Source organism: Pleurodeles waltl, chromosome 4_2 (assembly GCF_031143425.1).
Source record: "Pleurodeles waltl isolate 20211129_DDA chromosome 4_2, aPleWal1.hap1.20221129, whole genome shotgun sequence".
Lineage (NCBI taxonomy): Eukaryota > Metazoa > Chordata > Amphibia > Caudata > Salamandridae > Pleurodeles > Pleurodeles waltl.
The window spans coordinates 451116918-451141117 of NC_090443.1; positions in this window are offsets into that span (position 1 = coordinate 451116918).

The following is a 24200-nucleotide window of genomic DNA, read 5'->3' on the forward strand; positions in this document are numbered from 1 at the left end:
CTGGATTTTGTTCTGGAAAGGGCGGTTGGGGTGGTTACTAAAGAGACTGATTCATCTAAGTGACACCTATCTCTTGACTTGTAAGAGTGTCAGACTAGTCCTATGCCTTCTGAGCAGTCTTTAGGGGAAGCTGAGCAGATAGACGTACAAAAAGAGGATGTCAGCCCAGATCATGTGGAATTGAAGGACCAGGAGGACAATCAAGTTCAGAGTCGCCTTCCATCCAACAACTGTGTTCTTCTAATATAGTGGCTAAAACTTCTGCTAAAAGAAGGAGGCAATCAGGGTGATCAAGCATGAAGGAGCCCTTGTACTGTTACATTGATATTCAAACTTAGCCCCAAGTTGGAATTGATGCCTCCAGGTTGTAACTTAATGACCTCATGAGAGCTGCCATGCCTGATTTTTTGCTACAAGTTACGGAAACTGTTGAAGCTTGTCTGATTACTATAAAGGACAAGATTCAGGCAATTGAGGCAAAGGTAGCATGCCTGGCCTCTTTGAGTACTCTGGCCACTTTAGCTACATTATATGGTTGTGTTTCCACTTCAAGCCCTGAGGTTAGGGATACTGCAAGGCAATTAGCTGAAGGCCCCAGGAGGAAAGTGGGGCCGCCGCTAATGTCTTTACGTGCGGCTACAGGTGGTTCCAACGATGTAAGCAGTGTTAATCATCAGGGTCCTAGGCAACATACTGCCACTCCAAGAACTGCCTCAGCCCTCCAAAATGCCTTTGCCCGGCTTTGTCAGGAAGTTCTGAAACTGACTCAAGAAAGGAAAGCTTTAGCCATTTAAATCTTAACCTAGAGTGCTACCCATATGTCACCATTCTTACAAACGTTCCCTAGTTGCCATCTTGCACAGAAGAATCCATGACCCAATTAAAGAACAAGGTGTGACATGGCTATCTCGGAACATGGCTTTCTATGCAGTGGGGTCTGATGACATTTTATTTATTAGAAGAATTGGTTGGGCGGGGCACCAAGGCAAAATTGATAAATGTGGATTGTGTGGTTATTAACTGCTTTTATCCAGAGCTAGCTGGGCAATCGATTTTTTCTCCTTTGCCCCATTCTCAGTTGTCTGAATGTATCAATTTGTTTCCATTGGGGTTCTTTTACAAGCATTTGCAGCCTGGGGGCGGGGGGGGGGGGTTCTGAGTCTGGTACACACTCCAGCCATAGGCTGGAACTAGGCTGGTTGGCAACCCAAGCATAGACCCCCCATTGAGACCAGTAACAGATTTAGCCTTTTGTCTAATATGGAAGATAATGATTAACTTTGTTCTGCTAAGTGTATTCTAAAACGTGCAAAACCATTAGTAATGCGACCTCCTGGCCCTGATAGCTCTGCTCCTAAGTATGCTTCCACCTGGGTATTTGATCAAATACATTCAAATCATAGATCTGAAAGTAATCAATTAAATCAGGGGGTTGGGTGAGGGTCACCTACTGCAGCGACTGGGAAGCAGCCTATTACCAGCTCCCTTAGAGAAACACGGTCCAAATATGTGTCTATGATCTCCTGGAAAAGGCAAATTGATGGATCTGGATTGGCAGGATTATATTGATTGATTCCACTTTTGCCTTTTCCAGTAGACGTGGCTACTAGAGCCAATATATAAGCCAGGATATAGAACCTTTTATATTAATGCTACTCCTCCTCTGAAAGGTAGACCCTCAGGGGGGCTGTTCATATGGGTTAAAATTTCCCTAATAGTTTAGATGGATTTGGTGGAGCTAGTCTCTAAGGACATATTGGAATTAGAGCTAAAGATGCAGGAGGGGCACGAAGGGTGCTTTTCTAATGTTTATATTAGGCTGAGAAAGCTCAGTGTAGAATCACCAATGGTCCTGCTGTACCTTATACTGTAGCCTCTATGCAGTTATTCCAGTTACCAATAGGAAACAATCTTCAAGCGTGTAATGGCAGGTTGGAGTCAGATTGCCCAAGTGCATTTACTCATGCGAATGGGGCCACATGCTCAAAGATAGACTACGGGGGTCATTACAACATTGGCGGTATAAGGCGCTTACCGCCGTGCAGAAGACCGCCAATACACCGCGCCGGCGGCGGTAGACCGCCACAGCTATTATGACACAGATTACGGAATCCGCCGAAATTCAGACACCCACACAACACCGCCACACCACAGGTCAGCGATAAACTGGCGGAAACAAATCCTCCACCTCCACGCCAACAGAAACACGCCCATGCCATTACGACCCACAAATCCACGTGGCGGTCTTTCAACCGCGGTATTCCATTGGCGGTACACACCGCCGCGCTCAAAATACACACACATCTCCAAAACACCGCCACATTGGACAATTCAAAATACACACACCTGATACACATACACACACCACTCCCACACACCCAACACAATATAAAACACACACCCACATCACCCACAAACCCCTACGACCAGAAATTCAGAAAGAAGGCCAGAGAGAGAGCACAGAATAGACAACCCCATCACAAAGAGGCACACAACACCATCACCCACACAACATCCAAGCACAAAACACCACATACCACTACACTCACCACACTCATCACCACATACACCACCCCACACATCACACACACCACCCCATGTCACGCCAAAGACACCCCCGCTTCTCCGAGGAGGAACTCAGGGTCATGGTGGAGGAAATAATCCGGGTAGAGCCACAGCTATTTGGCTCACAGGTACAGCACACATCAATAGCCAGGAAGATGGAGCTATGGCAAAGAATAGTGGACAGGGTCAACGCAGTGGGACAGCACCCAAGAAATAGGGAGGACATCAGGAAGAGGTGGAACGACCTACGGGGGAAGGTGCGTTCCACGGTCTCCAGGCACCACATCGCGGTTCAGCGGACTGGCGGCGGACCCCCACCTCCTCCCCCACAACTAACAACATGGGAGGAGCAGGTCTTGACCATCTTGCATCCTGAGGGCCTCGGAGGAGTCGTTGGAGGAACGGACACTGGTAAGTCAAATCTTAAATATCACATCCCCCACCCTACCTGCATGCTATCACACACCCCAACCCTCACACCCTCCCCTATCACTCCAACTCCTCACTAATGTACTAAGAACACATACTACACATCCCAAACCCAAGACCTGCATGACACAACTAAGCATGGACAGCCCTCACTAAAGCATGCCCACTGCACATACCCAGAACAACCCCCAACCATCAGCACACAAGCCCCCACACAGGAATGCCTGCACTGGGGTTCACGCACACCCAACCATTGCACACCATGACACACACACATGCAACAATCATGCTCTTATACCCCTGCAGGAACACGAAGGAACGTCACCACACCAGAGGGTCCAGACAACACCACTCCACCCCCAGAAGAGGCCCACAGTGACGACAGCAGCTCTGCCCTACTGGATCTTGATGACCAGCCTGGATCATCGTGGGCCTCAGGACAGTCGGTTCCCCTTGCCCAGCCACAGCCCAACACTGAGCTGCCATCCTCTGGTAACACCAGCACAGCACCCACCGAGCGGGCCCAAACCTCCCTACCCAGGACAGGTCAATCAGCGGTGTGTCCACCACTATAGGGCACCCAGGGTAACCCACCCCCCCAACAACAGCAGGGAACTGGGGGCAGTGGTAGTGGGCACACGGTCCAGGGGACGGAGGCACAGGAACATAGGGGAACTGGGAGGGTTGCTGTGCGACAGAGGGAGGACAGGCCAAAGGAACCAACTCTCCACGAGGCCCTCTCCTTCATCATGGGAGCATACCACCACTCCCAGGAGACGATGGCCACGGTCCTGGACAAGTTGCAGGAGACCCTGCGTCTGCAGGAGGAACACTATTTGGGGTTCAGGGAGGAGCTCAGGACCATCGGCTCCACCCTGGGCACCATCGTAGGGGTGCTGACGGACTTTCAAAAGACCTTGAGGGACACCGTGGCACTCCAAGGGGCCCCTGACACTAGCCAGGACGATGAAATGCCCACCACCTCCGCCGGCGCTAGTGGACAGGACGCCCTGCCACAGGACCACCACACCAGCACCCCACCCCCTGCAGACGGACAACCACCACGCAAGCGGGCCCCGAGATCCAGGAACAGGACAGAGCAAGATGGCAAGACCACCGCCAGGAAATAAGACCACCCTGATTGTCCCCCCACTGCCCCACTTTGTTACCCTGTCCATATCGGAACTGCCCCAGCTCCACTTCCAATGCGCAGATGTGCAATGTACCTGTGAGAATAATAGACTGGACTCTGCCATGGACATTCCTCCAACATCACCCATCACCATTTTACAACCCCCCTTCATTTTTTGAGCACTTAAATAAACACCCTTGAAAAACTAAAAAAACTGCAGTCAGTCTATGATTTGTAATTATGTTTTATCAATGACAGTGTCATAATGGGTTACCCATAGGAAGGCTAACATACCTATGTCACACATCACAAGCCTTTCAAGGATGCAAGTGGTTGACACGTAGGTTACCACATTTGTGAAACTGAAATGGAAGGGGACAACTCAGTTAACAAATAGTGAGTGAAATGGAGCTACAGGATAGAGGTAGACGAGTGAAAGTTACTGTAATGTTAAACCTGAAAATGTACTCACCTGTGTTTCACTGGAAATATTGCTGGATGACTGACTCCCTGTTGTCGTTTTCTTCTTCCTCAGCTTCATCCTCATCACTGTCCACAGGCTCCACAGGCTCCACAGCTGCTAAAACACCGTCATCTGGATCATCCTCCTGCAGAAAAGGCACCTGGCGTCGCAATGCCAAATTATGGAGCATGGAGCAGGCGATGATGATGTCGCACACCTTCTTCGGTGAGTAGAATAGGGATACACCTGTCATATGGAGGCATCTGAACCTGGCCTTCAGGAGGCCGAAGGTGCATTCGATAACCCTCCTAGTACACCCATGGGCATCATTGTACCGTTCCTCTGCCCTGGTCCTGGGATTCCTCACTGGGGTCAATAGCCAGGAAAGGTTGGGGTAACCAGAGTCCCCCAATAGCCATACACGGTGTCTCTAGAGTTGACCCATCATATCAGGGATGCTGCTATTCCGCAGGATGTAGGCGTCATGCACTGAGCCAGGGAACATAGCATTTACCTGCGAGATGTACTGGTCTGCCAAACATAACATTTGCACATTCATGGAATGATAACTCTTCCTGTTCCTGTGAGCCTGTTCACTCCTGCGGGGGGTACCAGAGCTACATGGGTCCCATCAATGGCACCTATGACGTTGGGGATATGTCCAAGGGCATAGAAGTCACCTTTCACTGTAGGCAAATCCTCCACCTGAGGGAAAATGATGTATCTCCTTACGTGTTTCAGCAGGGCAGACAACACTCTGGACAAGACGTTGGAAAACATAGGCTGGGACATCACTGTTGTCTGAAATGACCCACTTGCAAGAAAATGGAGCACTGACAGCATCTGCACGTCAGGGGGGATTCCAGTCGGATGGCGGATTGGTGACATCAGGTCTGGCTCCAACTGGGTACATAGTTCCTGGATAGTGGCACGGTCAAACCTGTAGGTCACGATTAAATGTCTTTCTTCCATTGTCAACAGGTCCACCAGCGGTCGGTACACCGGAGGATTCCGCCATCTTCTCATATGTCCCAGCTGACAGTGCCTAAAAAGGACAACAGCGAAGAACCAGTCACTATTCCTCCAGGTATGTACCCACAGTTACACACAAGACTACACCAGACAAAACCCCTTCCTGTATGTGTGTTGAGTATAGGCCTAGCTATGTGTGACGCAGTAGTAAATGAAGCCATGTGGGCCCCTGAAATGGGTCTGCCTGACCTCTAAACTGGGACAATGGGATTGTGGGGTAACTGCGCTGGCGTTGCACACCGTCGCGGTAGGCGGTCGTGGACCGCGGCGTAATGCTGCATTGGTTAACATTGGACCCTATGGGTCCCAGGAGCCAATGTGCACTGGCGGTGATGATGCACACTGCCACGGACGTCACCGCCGCGGATGTCACCGCCATTTTCTATCTGTTCACTCACTAGATACCTGACCTTCGACAGGAGAGGACCTACACTGCTAGTGCTGCTGTGACCTCGGTCTGGAAGCGACGATGGCTGCGGCGTCCGGGGAAAGGGCCCCTGCCTTCACTGCACAGGAGTTGGAGAAACTTGTGGATGGGGTCCTCCCCCAGTACACGCTACTCTACGGTCCTCCAGACCAACAGGTGAGTACACAGGGAGCACGTTGTATTGGCTAGGCCTGGGTGGAGAGGGCTGGGTGGAAGAGGGAAGGGGGCAGACTTCATAGGACATAAATGCATGGGAATGAATGGGCCACATGGCCAGAGTAGGGAGGGGGCCACTCACATTGACGGTGCAGTTGGTAATGACTGTTCCTCTTTCCTTGTGCATGTCATGTAGGTCAGCGCCCACCAGAAGAAGGATATTTGGCGTGCCATCGCCAAGGAGGTCCGGACCCTGGGGGCCCACCAGAGACGGGGCACCCACTGCCGTAAGAGATGGGAGGACATTTGCCGCTGCAGCAAGAAGACGGCAGAGGCTCAGCTGGGGATGGCCTCCCAAAGTGGGAGGGGTGCCCGTCGCACCATGACCCCCCTGAAGTTCCGGATCCTGGCGGTGGCCTACCCGGAGTTGGATGGGCGCTTAAGGACATCACAGCAGACACAAGGGGGTGAGTACAACCTCATTCTGCGGACTTTGCATGCAGTGGAGGGGTCTGGGTGGGGGAGGTGGGCTGTGGGTGTCCCTAGGCCAGGGCGAGTTAGGTAGGTAAGGCCCATCCATAATGTAGGCCATGTGGCACTCTACCCCACCTCAGAAGAGTGCCAAGTTGAGGTATAGTTGCCCCTGTGGCATCCATGTGCGCAGATTTCCACCATTGCCATGTAGGCCACATCCCAGAAATTGCATGTGCACAGGCCAGGAGCACAGCGTTATGCAGGGGGCTGCTGCGTCTCTCTTGTCCGCCAACGGTAGCGGTGTGCCATGAACTAAAACTCCCTTTCTTCTGTCTCCCCCCCTTTTCCTGCTCTCCCTGTACTTTTGTACATCAGCATCATCAGGTGGAGGTACAGTGGCACCGGAGCACGAGGGAGCTGCATCCCACATGGCCATGGAGGGCCACACCACAGACTCTGAATGCACCAGTGGGACGGAGGGCGAGGGGAGCTTCACGTCGGGTACCGGATCACCAACCAGCGACATGGACTCGTCCACCGATGGGAGCTCCCCTGTGGTGGTGGCACCATCTGTGTCCCCCACTTCTACAGGTACAGCCGCCACCTCCCCTACCAGCACCGCCCTCCCAGCAGCCCCTCAGCGTTCGCCCCGTGCCCGCTCACCCAGGAGGGTGGGCATCACCTTCGCCCCAGGCACCTCAGCCCCTGCCCCAGTCACCCCTGCTGCCCTCAGTGAGGAGGCCATTGACCTCCTCAGGTCACTCACTGTTGGGCAGTCTACCATTGTGAATGCCATCCAGGGTGTAGAAAGGGCGTTGCAACACGGTAATGCATTCCTGGAGGGCATTCATTCTGGTCAGGCTGCCCTTCAGCGAACCCTGCAATCTCTGGCCTCAGCACTGATGGCAGCCATTGTCCCTGTGTCTAGCCTCCCCCCTCCAACTTCCTCCACCCAGACCCAATCCCCTGTACCCCAGCCCATCCCAAGCACACCTATAGACCAGCATGCACACAAGTCAACACCCAAAAGTAGCTCATGCAAACATAGGCACCACACACACCACAAGCACTCACTCAAGCATCACACACATACAGACACAGCAACATCCACTGTCTCCACTGTTCCCTCTCCTCCTCTTCTCCATCCTCCCTCCCAGTCTCGTCTACACACACACCTGTATGCACTACATCTACAGGCACTAGGACTCGCACCAGGACACCCAGCACCACACGCCGCTCACCTGCACTCACCACCTCCACTGCCATTTACACGTCCCCTGTGTCCTCTCCCAGTGTGTCTGTTACGCCCCCTCCCAAAGTACCCAAACGCCGGCAATCCCTCACCCAACATCCATCCACCTCACGACAGCCTCCAGTACCTGCACCCAAAACACCTAAAGTGACACCTCCTACAACCACCTCCTCTTCCTCCACTCCCAGACCCCCTCCAGCTACCCATCCCAGTGTCCGTCAGAAACTGTCCCTCTGTCAAATTGACCTTTTTGCCTCCACCCCCCCCTCCAATTCATCAGTCCCGTCGTGGCGCCTCAGCCAAAAAGCCTCCAATACCAGTGGTGCGTGTTCCAGGTTTTTGGAATGCACCGTCCACCAGGGCAGGCAGTAGGACCCGGAGCCAAGGCACTGGTACCCCACCCCCTGTAAAGGCTCTGAAATTGGAGAGTGGACGACGGGACCGTGTCAAGACTCCTGGTGGGACAACAAGTGAAATGGGATCGAAGGCGATTGGTGAGTCAGCTGCTACTCCAAAAAGGTGGGGAAGGTCCAGAGGAAGTCTCCCCAGCCTGTTGTGAGTGTCACGGCGGAGAAGTGCGCCATCATTTCCGGCGGTCGACACACAACCGCCAGCACCGTCGTCACTGGTCCGGAGACCACCGCCGGAGTCACAGCCCAGGAGGGCCCAGGTATCGTTTCTGGTCAGGAGACCGCCGCCGGAGTCATTGCCCAGGAGGGCCCAGGTATCTTTTCTGGTCAGGAGACCACCGCCGGAGTCATTGCCCAGGAGGGCCCAAGTATCGTAACTGGTCAGGAGACCACCACCGGAGTCACAGCCCAGGAGGGCCCAAGTATCGTCACTGGTCAGGAGACCACCGCCAGAATCAGTGCCCAGGAGGGCCCAAGTATCGTCACTGGTCAGGAGACCACCGCCGGAGCCATAGCCCAGGAGGGCCCAAGTATCGTCACTGGTCAGGAGACCACCGCCGGAGTCAGTCCCCAGGAGGGCCCAAGTATCGTCACTGGTCAGGAGACCACCGCTGGAGTCAGTCCCCAGGAGGGGCCAGGATGCCACAGCCCCGCTGCCCAATGATGGAACATCATGCCACACACCAATGTCCAGTATGGAGATCGTCATGCCACACACCAATGTCCAGTGTGGAGATCGACATGCCACACACCAATGTCCAGTGTGGAGATCGTCATGCCACACACCAATGTCCAGTATGGAGATCGTCATGCCACACACCAATGTCCAGTGTGGAGATCGTCATGCCACACACCAATGTCCAGTATGGAGATCGTCATGCCACACACCAATGTCAGTATCAGACCCGCCACGTCAAAGCACCGCTGAACAGTCCTGAACCGCCATGGCAAAGCACCGCTGAACAGGGCAAAGACCGCCATGTCAAAGCACCGCTGAACAGTCCTGAACCGCCATGGCAAAGCACCGCTGAACAGTCCTGAACCGCCATGGCAAAGCACCGCTGAACAGGGCAAAGACCGCCATGTCAAAGCACTGCTGAACAGTCCTGAACCGCCATGGCAAAGCACCGCTGAACAGGGCAAAGACCGCCATGTCAAAGCACCGCTGAACAGTCCTGAACCGCCATGGCAAAGCACCGCTGAACAGTCCTGAACCGCCATGGCAAAGCACCGCTGAACAGGGCAAAGACCGCCATGTCAAAGCACCGCTGAACAGTACTGAACCGCCATGGCAAAGCACCGCTGAAGAGGGCAAAGACCGCCATGTCAAAGCACCGCTGAACAGTCCTGAACCGCCATGTCAAAGCACCGCTGAACAGTCCTGAACCGCCATGGCAAAGCACCGCTGAACAGGGCAAAGACTGCCATGGCAAAGCACCACTGAACAGGGCAAAGACCGCCATGTCAAAGCACCGCTGAACAGTCCTGAACCGCCATGGCAAAGCACCGCTGAACAGGGCAAAGACCGCCATGTCAAACCACCGCTGAACAGGGCATGCACCGTGTAGGAATAAATGGACCGCCACATCAGGCATCCTTATCCCATGTGCAGCTGGGACAGTGACAGGACAGGGACTTTCACGGGGAGACTCATCCAGTCTGGGCACCAGTTCCCCTCCAGAACCAGTGGAGACCTGCATCTACTTGTGAGACTGTGGCTTTGCACTCCCCAGGATGGCACAGTGGGCAAGCCACCTACTGTAGAGACTTGAGAGACTGTGGCTTTGCACTCCCCAGGATGGTACAGTGGGCAACCCACCCACTGTATAGACTTGAGAGACTGTGGCTTTGCACTCCCCAGGATACATCAATGGGCATGTAGCCCCGTCGTGGATCTGGCTCCGCATTCATGTGGCTGAGTTGCCCCCCCTTCCCTTCCCCCTGAGGTGCCTGTAGTGTTTCTATCTGATGCCCCGGCAGTGTTCTCTCGGATTTTGGTCAGGTATCTATTGTGGGCCTTGCCCATGCATTTCTGGACTGTTGGTGCACGGACATTGTTGTGTACTTATCTGCACTACTTCTTGTATTGTATATATTATTATGTGTGATTTAGAGATATATATCTGTATATTTTTTTATGACATGTATATTGGCACATTACAATGTTTGACCAAAATTCACTTTGTCTTTGCATTCTTCCGGGGGGATTGTGGGTTGTTAATGTGATATTTTTTGACTGCATTGGTGTGTATGTTGTAATATGCGAGGGTGGGGGTGGGGTTGTTTGGTGGGTGTCCCCCTAACTTTTGCCTGCCCCCTCCCCGTGTCGTAGATGCAGTACTCACCGGTATCTTCTGCGCCTACGTCACTGTTGGTCGTAAATGAGCAGAAAGACAAGGGCAGGGAGTATTTGTAATTCCAGGTCCATGGAGTCGTCGTTCCTCATGGGATGTGTTGAGGTGAGCGTTTTCCCTTAGCAAAAGCTGTTTCCGCCGTGTTTTTATCCACGGTGAATCCGCCCCGGAAAAGGTGGCGGATTGGCCTGTTGTAATAGTATGGGCGGTACATTGTCTCCCGACTGTCTGTTGGCGGTGACCGCCGCGCTGCTTGTCTGTACCGCCGTGGCGGGCGGTGTATTAAAGTGGCTGTCTTTGTTGGCGGTTTCCGCCAGGGTCATAATTCCCTTTTTTTGTCCGTCGGCCTGTTTGAGGTATTACCCCACCTTTTACACCGTCCGCCAGGGTTGTAATGACCCCCTATGTTCTGTGGAGCTTAGGGGGATGGGGATTGGCAAAAGAGTTTATAGTTGAAAATAGGCAGGACAGTGATCATAATTTTCTTTGCTTATATCTGAGTGGGTGATAACGTTTTTGGCTCCTGTTGCCCAGATAATGAAGTAATGCAAGTTCAGCCAGTGATATGAAATAATCGGAGGTCACTTAGGTGGCCTTCCATACTGGCGAAAACAGATATTCTGGTAAGGATTTCCACAGCTTTCATGCTATTTCCCTACACCGGCCTGTCACCTTCGAAAATCCCGATAACAGCTGTGAATTCTCTCCTAGATGAGGAGATAAGGCATAATTTAACGAGAACCATTGGAATAAGAGGAACCTCGGAGGGAAATTTTGGTCAAACTCATGATATTTGGAAAAATTAAGGGAAGCCATGAAACAGCTTTTACTAGCACTTAAGACTAAAAATAACATAGGGATTTGAGATGCAAGGGCAGAGTATAGGAGAGTATATCTACACAGCACAGAGGGAAAGGGATGACTCGAACTGGTAAGGCCTAGTTGAAGCAGGGAAAAGGAGAGACAGTACAATGTTTTGGAGGATTGTGGACTATGGAAGTAAAGACGCCTGTGTCTATACTGATCATTATAGTCCTGACACTTGGACCATGAACTTCTCTGAATTCTACGCTCATAGGGGTGATCTGGGCAACGTCTTTCTCAGAGCAGATGACTGTTTGGCACTAACAGAAGCTGGTCAGGAAGATGATCTGAGCTGTAACGAAGAGAGAGAATTAGTAGGTATTCCTCCCTTTCCTATGGAAGAAACGATGAAGGCAATAGAGGCAATTAAATCTAATAAAGCACCAGGCCTAATAGGATTCCGGGGAACCTGTTAAAACATGCCAAAGAAGTTTGTTTCCCTTATGTTAATCTCTATGTAATGCAGTGACATCAGGGGCACCAGTTCCATATACGTGGAGAGGAGCAGAAGTAATTCCAATCCACAAAAAAGGAAACAGGCAGGATCTGGCAAATCACAGGCCAATTACCCTAATAGATGTTATACAGAAAATATATGGGAAACAGAGTATAGATTGACTATTTGGATTGATGGGTATAAAGTTCTCACTCCATTCCAGGCCATTTTCAGGCAGCATGTTAGCATGATAGCTCAAGTATTTAGATTTCTATGCCTTGTATGGAAGTATGTTAAGTTAAGCAAGGGTCATCTTTCCATTGCTTTTATTGGTCTTAAAACAGCACTCGATTTGGTGCCTAGGGACTTGCTGGTGGCCTCACTAAAAGCACTGAAAGTGCCTGAGGAACTTTTACTACAAATTATCAGGCTGCACCAGGCAAATTATGCTAGAGTTCGATGGGGCCCTCAAGGGGAAGTAACTGATCCCATCATAGTCAGAAGAGGGGTGAGACAGGGATGCGTGTTAGCTCCCAGGTGTTAATGACATGGTAGATCACCTTTTGTAGTGTACACATGACTCCCCATGTCTATGTGATTACCTTTCCCAGCATTATTATTTGCTGATGATACTATTCTAATATCACAGGTGCTGAAAGGGCTTCAAAATATCATAAACTCTTTCAGTAGTTATTGTGAACGCAAAGGACTGGGGATCAAAATATCCAAAACTAAGTGCATGGCAATCAAGCTGCACAGGGGTTTTAAAAAGAATCTGACTGTGAATGGTCATAAACTGGAGTTTGTGATAACTTCAGTTACCTGGTGTTAGAAATGGGGGTTTTGGTTGGCAGTCAGGTTACCCTCTGTCCAAGCAAGAACCCTCACTCTAGTCAGGGTAAGTCACACACAATCCAAAATTATCCTGTGCCCACCCTCTGGTAGCTTGGCACGAGCAGTCAGGTTTAACTTAGAAGGCAATGTGTAAAGTATTTCTGCAATAAATCATCCAATAACACAATATAACACCACAAAAATACACCACACAGGGTTTAGAAAAATATATAATATTTATCAGGATAATTGTAGGTCAAAACGAATAAAGATGCAATGTGAAATTGTAGAGATATCACTGAAAAGTGATATAAGGGGCCTGATTACAACTTTGGAGGAGGTGTTAATCCGTCCCAAATGTGACGGATATACCACCAGCCGTATTACGAGTTCCATAGGATATAATGGACTCGTAATACGGCTGGTGGTATATCCGTCACTTTACCTTCACTTTTGGGACGGATTAACACCTCCTCCAAAGTTGTAATCAGGCCCAAAGTGTCTTAAGTCTTTAAAAAGCAAACAAAGTCTCTTTCAAGCACAAAGTACCCGGTTTAAAGTGGAAAATCTCCGCAAAGGGCAGCAGAAGAAGAGATACGTGGAAAAATGGTGTGTGCGCCGATTTCTCCCCTGCACACACGGACTTGCATCGTTATTTTTCACGCGGGGAAGTCGTGCGCGCGGATAGTCTCTTTCTGTGGGTCGGGGGATTACCAGATGTCCCGGGGTCTGTGCGTGGATTCTTCGGCTTGTTTTACGGCTGCGCGTCGTTCCGGGAGGCTGTGCGTGGAATTCTCGTTCTCACGGCAGGCGTCGCGCCGATTTCCCCTCTGGAAGTCGGGCGGCGTTGTCCTTGCGAGGCCATGCGTCGAAGTTCCGGTCGCCCCGAAGGTGTCGTGTCGATCAGCGTCGGTGTGTGGCGATTTTCTCGCCGCGGAGCAAGGTGTGCGTCGAAATTTTCGGCGCACGAAGAGTCCAAATGAAAAAGAGAAGTCTTTTTGGTCCTGAGACTTCAAGGAACAGGAGGCAAGCTCTATCCAAGCCCTTGGAGAGCACTTTTACAGCCAGACAAGAGTTCAGCAAGGCAGCAGGGCAACAGAAAGGCAGCAGTCCTTTGCAGAAAGCAGTCAGGTGAGTCCTTTAGGCAGCAAGGCAGTTCTTCTTTCCAGGATGCAGGTTCTGGTGCAGGTTTCTTCTCCATCAAGTGTCTGATGAGGTAGGGCAGAGGCCCTGTTTTATACCCAAATGTGCCTTTGAAGTGGGGGAGACTTCAAAGAGTGGCTAAGAAGTGCACCAGGTCCCCTTTCAGTTCAATCCTGTCTGCCAGGGTCCCAGTAGGGGGTGTGGCAGTCCTTTGTGTGAGAGCAGGCCCTCCACCCTCCCAGCCCAGGAAGACCCATTCAAAATGCAGATGTATGCAAGTGAGGCTGAGTGTCCTGTGTTTGGGGTGTGTCTGAGTGAATGCACAAGGAGCTGTCAACCAAGCCCAGCCAGACGTGGATTGTAAGGCACAGAAAGATTTAAGTGCAAAGAAATGCTCACTTTCTAAAAGTGGCATTTCTTGAATAGTAATATTAAATCCAACTTCACCAGTCAGCAGGATTTTGTATTACCATTCTGGCCATACTAAATATGGCCTTCCTACTCCTTTCAGATCAGCAGCTACCACTTCAATACTGTACGAGGGCAGCCCCAATGTTAGCCTACGAAGGGAGCAGGCCTCACAGTAGTGCAAAAACGAATTTAGGAGTTTTACACTACCAGGACATGTAAACTACACAGGTACATGTCCTGCCTTTCACCCACACAGCACCCTGCTATAGGGGTCACCTAGGGCACACATTAGAGGTGACTTATACGTGGAGAAGGGGGAGGTTTAGGCTTGGTAGTACTTTTAAATGCCAAGTAGAGGTGACAGTGAAACTGCACACACAGGCCTTGCAATGGCAGGCCTGAGACAAGGTAAAGGGGCTACTTAAGTGGGTGGCACAACCAGTGCTGCAGGCCCACTAGTAGCATTTAATCTACAGGCCCTAGGCACATATAGTGCACATTACTAGGGACTTATAAGTAGATTAAATAGTCCAATCAGGTATGATCCAAGGTTACCATGTTTAAAGGGAGAGAGCATATGCACTTTAGCACTGGTTAGCAGTGATGAAGTGCGCAGAGTCTAAAAGCCAGCAAAAACAGTGTCCAAAAAGTGGAGGGAGGCAGGCAAAAAGTTAGGGGTGACCACCCTAAGGCTGTCAGGTCTAGCACCTGGGAATAACTTTAAATTCTCAGATGTCGTGGTCCCTCTAGATAAATAAATCCAGGGCAGTATTGGCTGAAAATTCCTGGGCCATTATTTAAAAAAAAAACGAATGTCAGTATGCAAGGCAATTTTATCTGCCCTTGAGAAATGTAATTTTGCCTTATGAATGATTTGATTGTTCGACTAGAATTGTTAAATATTTGTTTAAAGTAATAACCTGAAAGTATAAAGTTATTGTATGATGAATTTTTTAATAGTGTTTAGTGCATGAATAAGCAAATTACAATATATGAAAATATGTTTTATATTTGTAATTGAAACACAAAACAAGCAAAAATATATTTTTAAAAAAGTCTGACAGTAAGGACATGTAGGAACTGAAGAATTACCATAGCGTATGTACAAATAGGACTGTGGATAATGTTTTTGCTGAAAAACAACTACCACGAAAATTGAGTGCTTGTAAAGGTTTACGTAAAATTCCAAATAAGAAATGGGAAGCACACATATAATATTCATATGGCCAGGGCATAAAAAGAGCCCGAGAAGAGAAGAAAGGGAGAGGCAGCCGTTTTCAATAATAACCTTTGGAGGCAAAATATTAAGGGATGTGACAAGGAAAATAATAAATATGTTACAAATGCCGACATCAGCAACTGATAATTTGAATATATAAAGTTTTTTGAACAAGCAGTATATCTTTAAAAACACATTTCAACTGTTCATAATCTTAAAAGGTCAACCTTCAATTCCTAGTCAGATCACCCTAAAAAATCAAATCCAAAGGCTGATGCAATACTCGTATTTCACATGTTTCTGAAAATAAATGGCAAAAATCCCACCTACTTATTATCAGGATCAAGGGGAGTTTGACAGCTGCATCACTCATTTTCAGAATATTTCATTTAATTGTAACTTACATTTTTCACAAAGTTAGCGAAATATGTAAAAAACAATAGCCAGCCAAATGCTCCTGTTCGTCACAGGGTGCCCGTTGACATCTGCAGTGGTCTGCAGGACATTGGCTAGCTGACTCTCCCATCCTTCCGGGTTGGTAATGTGAGTGCTATTTAACTGGGTAATATTAACATCTCTTAAATGTAGCACTTAGAAATAGTACAAGAGTAGTAGGACTCTTTCAATAAAAAGTTATCATTATTTCTATGAATTCATTGTGATTCGAACCTCCTTCAAAGTTTTTGCATAACTGCTTCTTCTGATTACTGATAACTCAATAGAACCATCAGAGAGCAAAGTATTTTATTGATTGAAATTCTATCTCCATTATTACTTCAAATGGGATCCTTTGGTACAGGAGTCTGAGTTCCACACTTGCATTTTTATCACTTTTCTTCTTGACTTTTACAAAACCAATGGCCACATGTTATTCTGGAAGACAAATTGAAGAAATAATAGACATTATCTGTCTCGTTACTGGGACCATTGTGGCCAAACTAGTGGGAAAGGCCACTATACGCTGTCATTCAAAATCACCACAGGGTTTAGTTCAGGAAATTAAATATTATTAAGAGCTCTGAAATATGAACCACTGGCATTTCTGAGAAAAGTGAGTCTGTTTTACATTTTTGTTGATGGATTACAGTTCATTAAGGGAGGAAGTACATTACCTCCAACACGCCGATGGATTAAAGTCCACATATAGAGATGACCACAGGCTCAGTGTACATTTCTGTACATTCAGAGTAACTGCTTCTCAGCAGTTATTTCTCAGTGGTTTCTTTCAGTACAAAAAGTTCTGTAGTCAGCCACTGTGACTTTTGAAGGCCGTCCACCAAATTTTTGCAAAGATTTGTTTTCAGAAAAACCTTCCCAAAGCAGGAGTTTGTTTTTGAAAAACAAAACACTAATGATTCTCACACCCTCAGAGCTTTCTCCCAGGATGTTGAGGTCATTATTTATTTTCCCTAAATAGGAACTGGCTGTATAATGTCCTTCCTCCGACATACCCTACTCCATTGTGCCATTGGAGGAAGTCTTCTGTCAAAGAAGCCAACTAGGACAAAATACTTAAGTTCTGCCTGTCTCTAAATGAAGGAGGTGAACAAAGGGTTTGAAGATCAGGGTGCTCTTCTGCTTTCCAGATTCTAAATCAGGCCCTGTGGCAGGAAAAATGTGTATGTCTATTCTTTCAGTTCATGTCTTGATTCTGGGGTGAAACATCTTACAAAGAGCTTTGAGGGGTTGTAACACCTATAATTTCATGGGAGTGTCTCTTCTGCCCTACTCATTTTTGCCAGTGTTAGACCCCATTTATTCTCCTGCTCACCATAATAGTAATATTGTGGCCTAGTGGCCATCCATCTTTCTTCATGATTCTTAACCTAATTCAATATGCGATCTCATCTACAAGCCTCTGTGAAGATGATTGTTGCTCATGTTTGTTTAAAACCACCGAACTTTAGCGTACAAAATAGATATCAAGATGTAGGTGGACCGCTACTAAAATTTGAATCTTACTCACTGCCTCTGCTTGTACTTTATTTCAGGGATTAATAAAACTGGTTAGAAAATGTGGGGTGCTATCTAGTGTGTAGATGAGAACGATAAACATATTTTTTCTCTACTACACATTTCCATATTTCTATCTAGTCTCCATATATTTGGAAGCATTTGAAAACGGCTGGGCACGTTATATGTGGGAATGGATTTTTTTAGTTTGGTACAAGAGCCTTAAATTTTCCATAAATCATAATTAGCATTGTAAGTACTGCATAAAGACCTTATGCACAGCAACATATATGCCATTGGTCTTACAAATATGAATTCACAAATGTATATTATTAGACTCCATTTCCACCACACTGGCTTTCAGGGAATCCCACTGTTTTCATAGGCAACAGTCACTCACTTCTATCACTGGAAATGAGATAGTACTGAGATGTACCATTACTGAGAAATAGCATCGAAGACGTCCTGCTTTCAATCCTGCCCTAGGCCTGAATGTACCATGTGATGCTGGGACTCCCCGGTCACCATACTCCGATCTGCAACACTGATAAAGAAGATCAAACAGATAATATTTATTGTCGGAAGGTTTATCTGGTAGATGTGTTCCCTCTGGGCACTGCTCTACAGGTAGGGTCAGACTGGCCCACCGGACAATCAGGCAGTGGCTGATTGGCTGGTCTGACAGATCAGTGAATGGGACGGTTTCTAGCAGTCTGTGGACCTGTTTTATGGCAAGGTGGGCCAACTCTTACTGTTTATTTCCCTGATATTGCCAGAAGCATTGCTTGCAGCAAACACAAATTCATGCAATACCTCATACCTTGCAAATTACAAATACAGCGTTTCTTTAGAAGGCCAAAAATGGCTTGATTTATAAATTTGGGACACATGTTTAGCTATCTTGTGCTCTGAATGGGGGCACTTTTATTTTGGTGCCTGGGCCTGCATTTTGTCCCATTCCGAGACTGGCTGCAGACAAAAGCTCCCAGCAACTTTCAGTACTATACCCATGCAAACGTCATTAATTACATTCAGATTGGCATCCGCAAAACCATCTGCTGCTTTGAACAGGATGCTAACTTCCAGTTACTCACCGACTCCTTGTCTTGGCCTTTCCATCTCGTCTCTTCATGGTTCCTGCTTCCAGTTGGTCCTGAGTGACTTCTCCTTTTTCCAGCGCTCTGATTTTTTCCAACAAGTTAAGAATTTCAATCTCACATTTCTAGAATCGCAATAGAAGATGTTTAACGTCAACATTGCGTGTGCGTTAGATATTGTGGCGTCTGACTGGATGAACTGGTATGACAGATATAACCTTTAGTAAGGATTTTGTATCAAAAGCAAATCATGTTTGGAATTTATTGGTCATCAGGCACGGATTCAACAGGTGTGCATGGTATATATATATATATATATATATAAATATATATATATATATATATGTATATATATAAATATATATATATATATATATATATATATATATATATATATATATATATATATATATATATATATGTGTTTATTTCAGATCTGAAGTTGTCAGGATCTGGTCAGATAGACGATCTGTCATTAATCTGGCACTTGTGGATCTATGTTACATACCCATAGCAGAAAAGGTCACGAGGTCAGACTTGTTGGGGGAGTTTGGGACCCAGAGCAGCACAGGAATGAGCTTCACAGAAATAAAGCAGAAATAATGCTATAGCTTTGAGCTCCTTTACCTGACTGTAACAGAACACAGAGTGACACATGGCCGTTACAGTGGCATAAGAGCAGCAAAGAAGGTTCTGGAATCTGAGTAAAACCTACAGTGGTGCGGTTCGTATAGAAATACACAGATTAGTTTGCTTCAGGATTTTCAAAGCTGCAGGCAAAATGATGTTTGCAGATTAGATCCCACCTTTGCCCCTAGAAACAAGGCTTTTTTCAGGACGCTCACTGAGATCGGGCACCCCCCTGTGAAACCTTAGGACTGCTGCCTGCGGAGGCTTTAATGGTTCCCAGTAACTAAGGTAGCACATTCTGCATACTGATAATTGGTGAAGTCCGAAGTATAGTCATTACCTTGCACAATAGGACTCGTTTTACTGAGCCCTGGGAGGCTCTGAACCCATGAACCAGAGGTTCCACTCAGACCCTTGTACCCCGCTCTGTTACATCATCTACTTCAGAGCAGGTTCAACGAAGTAGGCACAGGGACAGGCAGTGTAGGACTGAGACACTGGCAAACCTACTTTGCTGCCTTCTTGGGTAAGTCGTTACACATTACAGAGACCGCTTCATTACCTTTGAGTGTTGTTTCACTTCTTTCAGGGTCTCTCGACAATGATGAAACTCCTCATCGATCTGAAATTCAGAAGAAATCTACTCAGTTCTTGCTTTCAGTTGTCACATGCAGTAATCAAAGTGTGTGCCTTGTATGTCCAGGGGGTCACAATCCATCCTGTGCTTTCAGGCTAACCACTAAGTTAAAGAGTTCTATTTAGAGACTTAGGGCTAGATGTACCAAGAAGGCCTTTTGCGAGTCGGAAATAGCGATTTTTAAGAAATCGCTATTTCTGATTCGCAAAATGCAATGTATCACATTTGCGATTCGGTAATAGCGATTTCTTAAAAATCGCAAATGCTATTCCCGAATCGCAAATTACGATACTGGCCCCATTTGCACCTATGGGCCTGTAGGCCCATATTTGCAAATTTTTTGCATTTTCAAAATTGCGATTTCTTAACTGGAAATCACAATTTTGGAAATGTAAAACCCCAGGGTGCTGGGGGCCTAAGGCCCCCTCTGCTGCCCCCCAAAAAGTTTTTTAGGACATGTAAGGTGCACAGATGCCAAAAGGGCATGTGTGCTTTACATGCACATTTTAAAAATGCATTTAAATGCATTTTTAAAATTTGCACATGTTTACCACCAAGTTCAGCTTGGTGGTAAATAGCAATTCCTTAATGCCCAATTCGCATTAAGGAATTGCTTCTTACATGTGCTTAGAAATCCCATATAAGGAATCCTTATTTGCGATTTCTTATTTAGAGAGTCGCAATTTGCGACTCTCTAAACAGGGTCGCAATTTTAAGGAATCGCTATTTTAGCGATCCCTTAAAATTGCTTTCAGAATGCCTTTAATACATTCTGAAATGGCTTTTTGCATTCGCAAACAGATATTCGCACCGTTTGCGAATGCAAAAAGCTTTCATACATCTGGCCCAGAATGCCTTCAATATATTCTGAAATGGCTTTTTGCATTCGCAAACGGGCATTCGCACCGTTTGTGAATGCAAAAAGCTTTCATTCATCTGGCCCATTGTATGTAAATTCATTTTATGACGATACACTGAAAATCTGGCATAGATCTGACCCTCACGGACATATATTAAAATCCCAGGCATAGACTCAATTGCAATAAAGCCTTCTTTAAAAACAACAGAATTGAACGACTTCTGCTCCAGAAGGTTTGCAGACAAATGATTTGCTCCTCAGCAGTGGTCCCCTCTGTGTGTGGCTTTAGTGCTGATCTGCATTCAACAGAGCGACTAGAAGGAGTGTTGCATTTCTTCATTCATAGCATATGAAGTAGAGGAGAGATTTGTCTAACTTCCGAAAACCCACAATGATGTTGCAGAAAGTTACAATTGTAGCCACCTGTTTCTTTTCATGGCTTGCGAGCAGTAAGGCTGCCGGGCAGTTCCCGGATAGTTTATTGGCAAGGTCCTATTGTATGATTGGTTTTCAACACAAGAATATTTATGTTTAGTGACGAGCGTACTAATCTGTCAGAGCGCAAAAATGACCCTTCCGTATGATTCTCAGAGTCCCTCCCTTTAAGTATCAGCGAGACAAGATTCCATTTGTGAATCCTACTGAAAGAGGTACAGAAGAGATCGAGGCCGGTAAAGGACAGCACACCTTCATCACAGCATTCACTTTATAGTAAGGCTGACATTGCGCCCCTACCTCTTAAAGTGACAGAAGCCGATCGATCTATCAATCTATCTATCGATCTACCTATCTACATATATAAACACATAGACGTCTTTGTCTGGGTACAGCTTTTCAAAGATCACAGTGACCTTATAATTAGATTCTGAATTGACTTGCACAAAACCATAGAAATTCAGCAGCTATAGTTAGAGCTATTTCAAGAAACTATTACTTGCAGTCTATAGTAATTATAACTCACGCACCCGTCTTGCGCAGTTTTTTCTTCGATAATTTGACTTCTAATGTTTCATTGATATTTTTATTTAAGTTATAAAAGTTGTCATGATTGCTGTAATATCTGGGGTATTGGTGCTGCATGGCGAGGATGTGAGTTATAGTTACCTTAGACAACGAGCCATAGTTAAACAAAAATAATGTTTGCCCTGTGGGGGGTCCTTATCGGACCCATCACCAGAGCTAAGGGATCAAGGTGTCCCTAACCTGGCCCCTTTTCTTATTTTTTAATCTTTTTTTCTGGGACTTCGCAAAAGCCGAGTCCCAAGATGGCTGCTTACACTTCCCTGTTGAAGTGTTGGCAGTCAATCAGATCCCACCCAGCACGAGATCGGGAGGATTCATGGAGCCTTTCCATCCCTAAATATACAAATTCGAATTTCTTTGATATCTCAAAAACTACTGAACAGATTTACACCAAATCACCAAACGTTACTGTCTGGACCAAGAGCTTTCTGCCAAATTTGGTTTAAGTCCGTCAGATGGTTCGGCTGCTATTCCTGTTCAAAATCTGTACGGGAACTAATATGGAGGGAACACGTTTTGGGACCCATCCTTTTTCTCAGTCCCCGCATGACAGATTACCCAAAACCTTCCAGATAGCAGCTGGTGTGAGTGTCATATTTTTTGTCAAAGGGTGCCAAAGATGTAGGGAAGTAAAAAAATATTTTTCTATAGAATTAAAGCCCTGATTACGAGCCTGGCGGTCCTAGGGCCGTCAGACTCGCTGTGGAGGTCGTACCGCCACATTACGAGGTTGGCGTGCAGACCCGCCGACCTACCGCAGTTTCAGTGAGGATCCTAGATCCTTACGGGCTGACTATGGGGCAGGTTGTAATCCGCCAAGGTGGTGCTGAACTCAGCACCATCCTCCTGATTACAATCTTGTTCTCCTCCAGCCTTTTCATGGCAGTACCACCACCTTCAAAATACTGATGGAGAACAAGTGCGGGGACCTCAAGGAGACCCTGCACTGCCCATGCCCATGGCAGGGTCCCCCTGCCTAGCACCCTTGAAATGCGCACGGTCTGCTGCTCAGAGAGTGCACATTTCGAAGGTGCTGGTGCCCCTTGCGTGCAGCAGCATTACCATTGGTTCTATTATGAGCCCGCGACAATGGTGCCGCACCTTTCCCACTGGGCTGCCTGGTGGAAACCTTGGTTTCTGCCGGTCATACCAGTGGGAAAGTCATAATCGGGCCAGCGGGGACGTCACCAGCACGACGGCGACCTCCCAGTAAGGAGTTTGGTGGACAAATGTTTCCATCCACCAAACTCATGATCAACCCTCAACCCCTAAGTCCTAACTATATATATATATATGTATATATATATATATGCAAAAAACAAAGAAGAACTCTGGGAAGTTCCCAATTTTAGGTGGAGAGCTGCTCTAGTAAGGAGCACTCTGCAACACCAGCGACACTCTAGATTTGCTCACCTCAAATGTCTGCTTATCTAGCAAAGTCTTTAAGCATAGGATTAGCACAGTGCTATCCTCGCCGAGCTAGATAGTGACAAAGTCTTTTGCCATTCGTACAGCAAAATCTTTAAGCGTAGGATTGACATAGTGTCATCCTTGCCGAGCTGTAAAATGACAAAAGCCATTTACCACTCCAGGCACAGTATTACAGCTTTGGACTGGTCAAATACCGTCCAAGCCAACCTGGAATGAGTAAAGCAACCCCTGACACGTGTTTCGCTCTCATTAGAGCATCGCTCTATCCCTGAAAGGGTTTTGGTTTGATATACATATATATATATATATGTTACTCAGCACTCTCTCCTTACTCCAAAGGGAGACCCAGGACACCTCCGTCTGTGCTTAAGAGTTTATTATAGGTATATATATATATATATATACTGTATATCCTCCTCATACCTAGGGAATGGGTACTGAAGAGGGTCCCCAAAGCTGCAGCAGCAATTGTGCCACGCTGAGAGGCCCCATACCAGCCTCATTGAAAGTGCATGACACAGTTTATTTAAAAGTTGCAAACTCGGCATGGCATGTACAGAGTGCCATGTCCACTAACACGCATGCACAATAGGTAAGGCACCCCTCTGGCAGGCCTTACAGCCCTAAGGCACGGTGCACTATAATGCATGTCAGGGCATATGTGTGCACGAGCAAATATGCTCCTACTGTGTCTATGCAAAATGTTAAGACATGGTAAGAGTACAGGGCAGCCATAGCAAATGCATGTGATTGACACTGGTCATTATACGTTCCTCAGCTACATGATGGTCTCTCTGACTACTGAGTTGTTTGTTATCATGCAACTCAGTATAATAATCCCACACTGATGCCAGTGTTAGATTTATTCTAAGTACTGTATGGAATGAGGACACAGTTTGCAGTGGGCATGTATTTGAAAATGCTAAACTACTGACACATTGCATGGGCTGAATAAGCTTGATCACTATC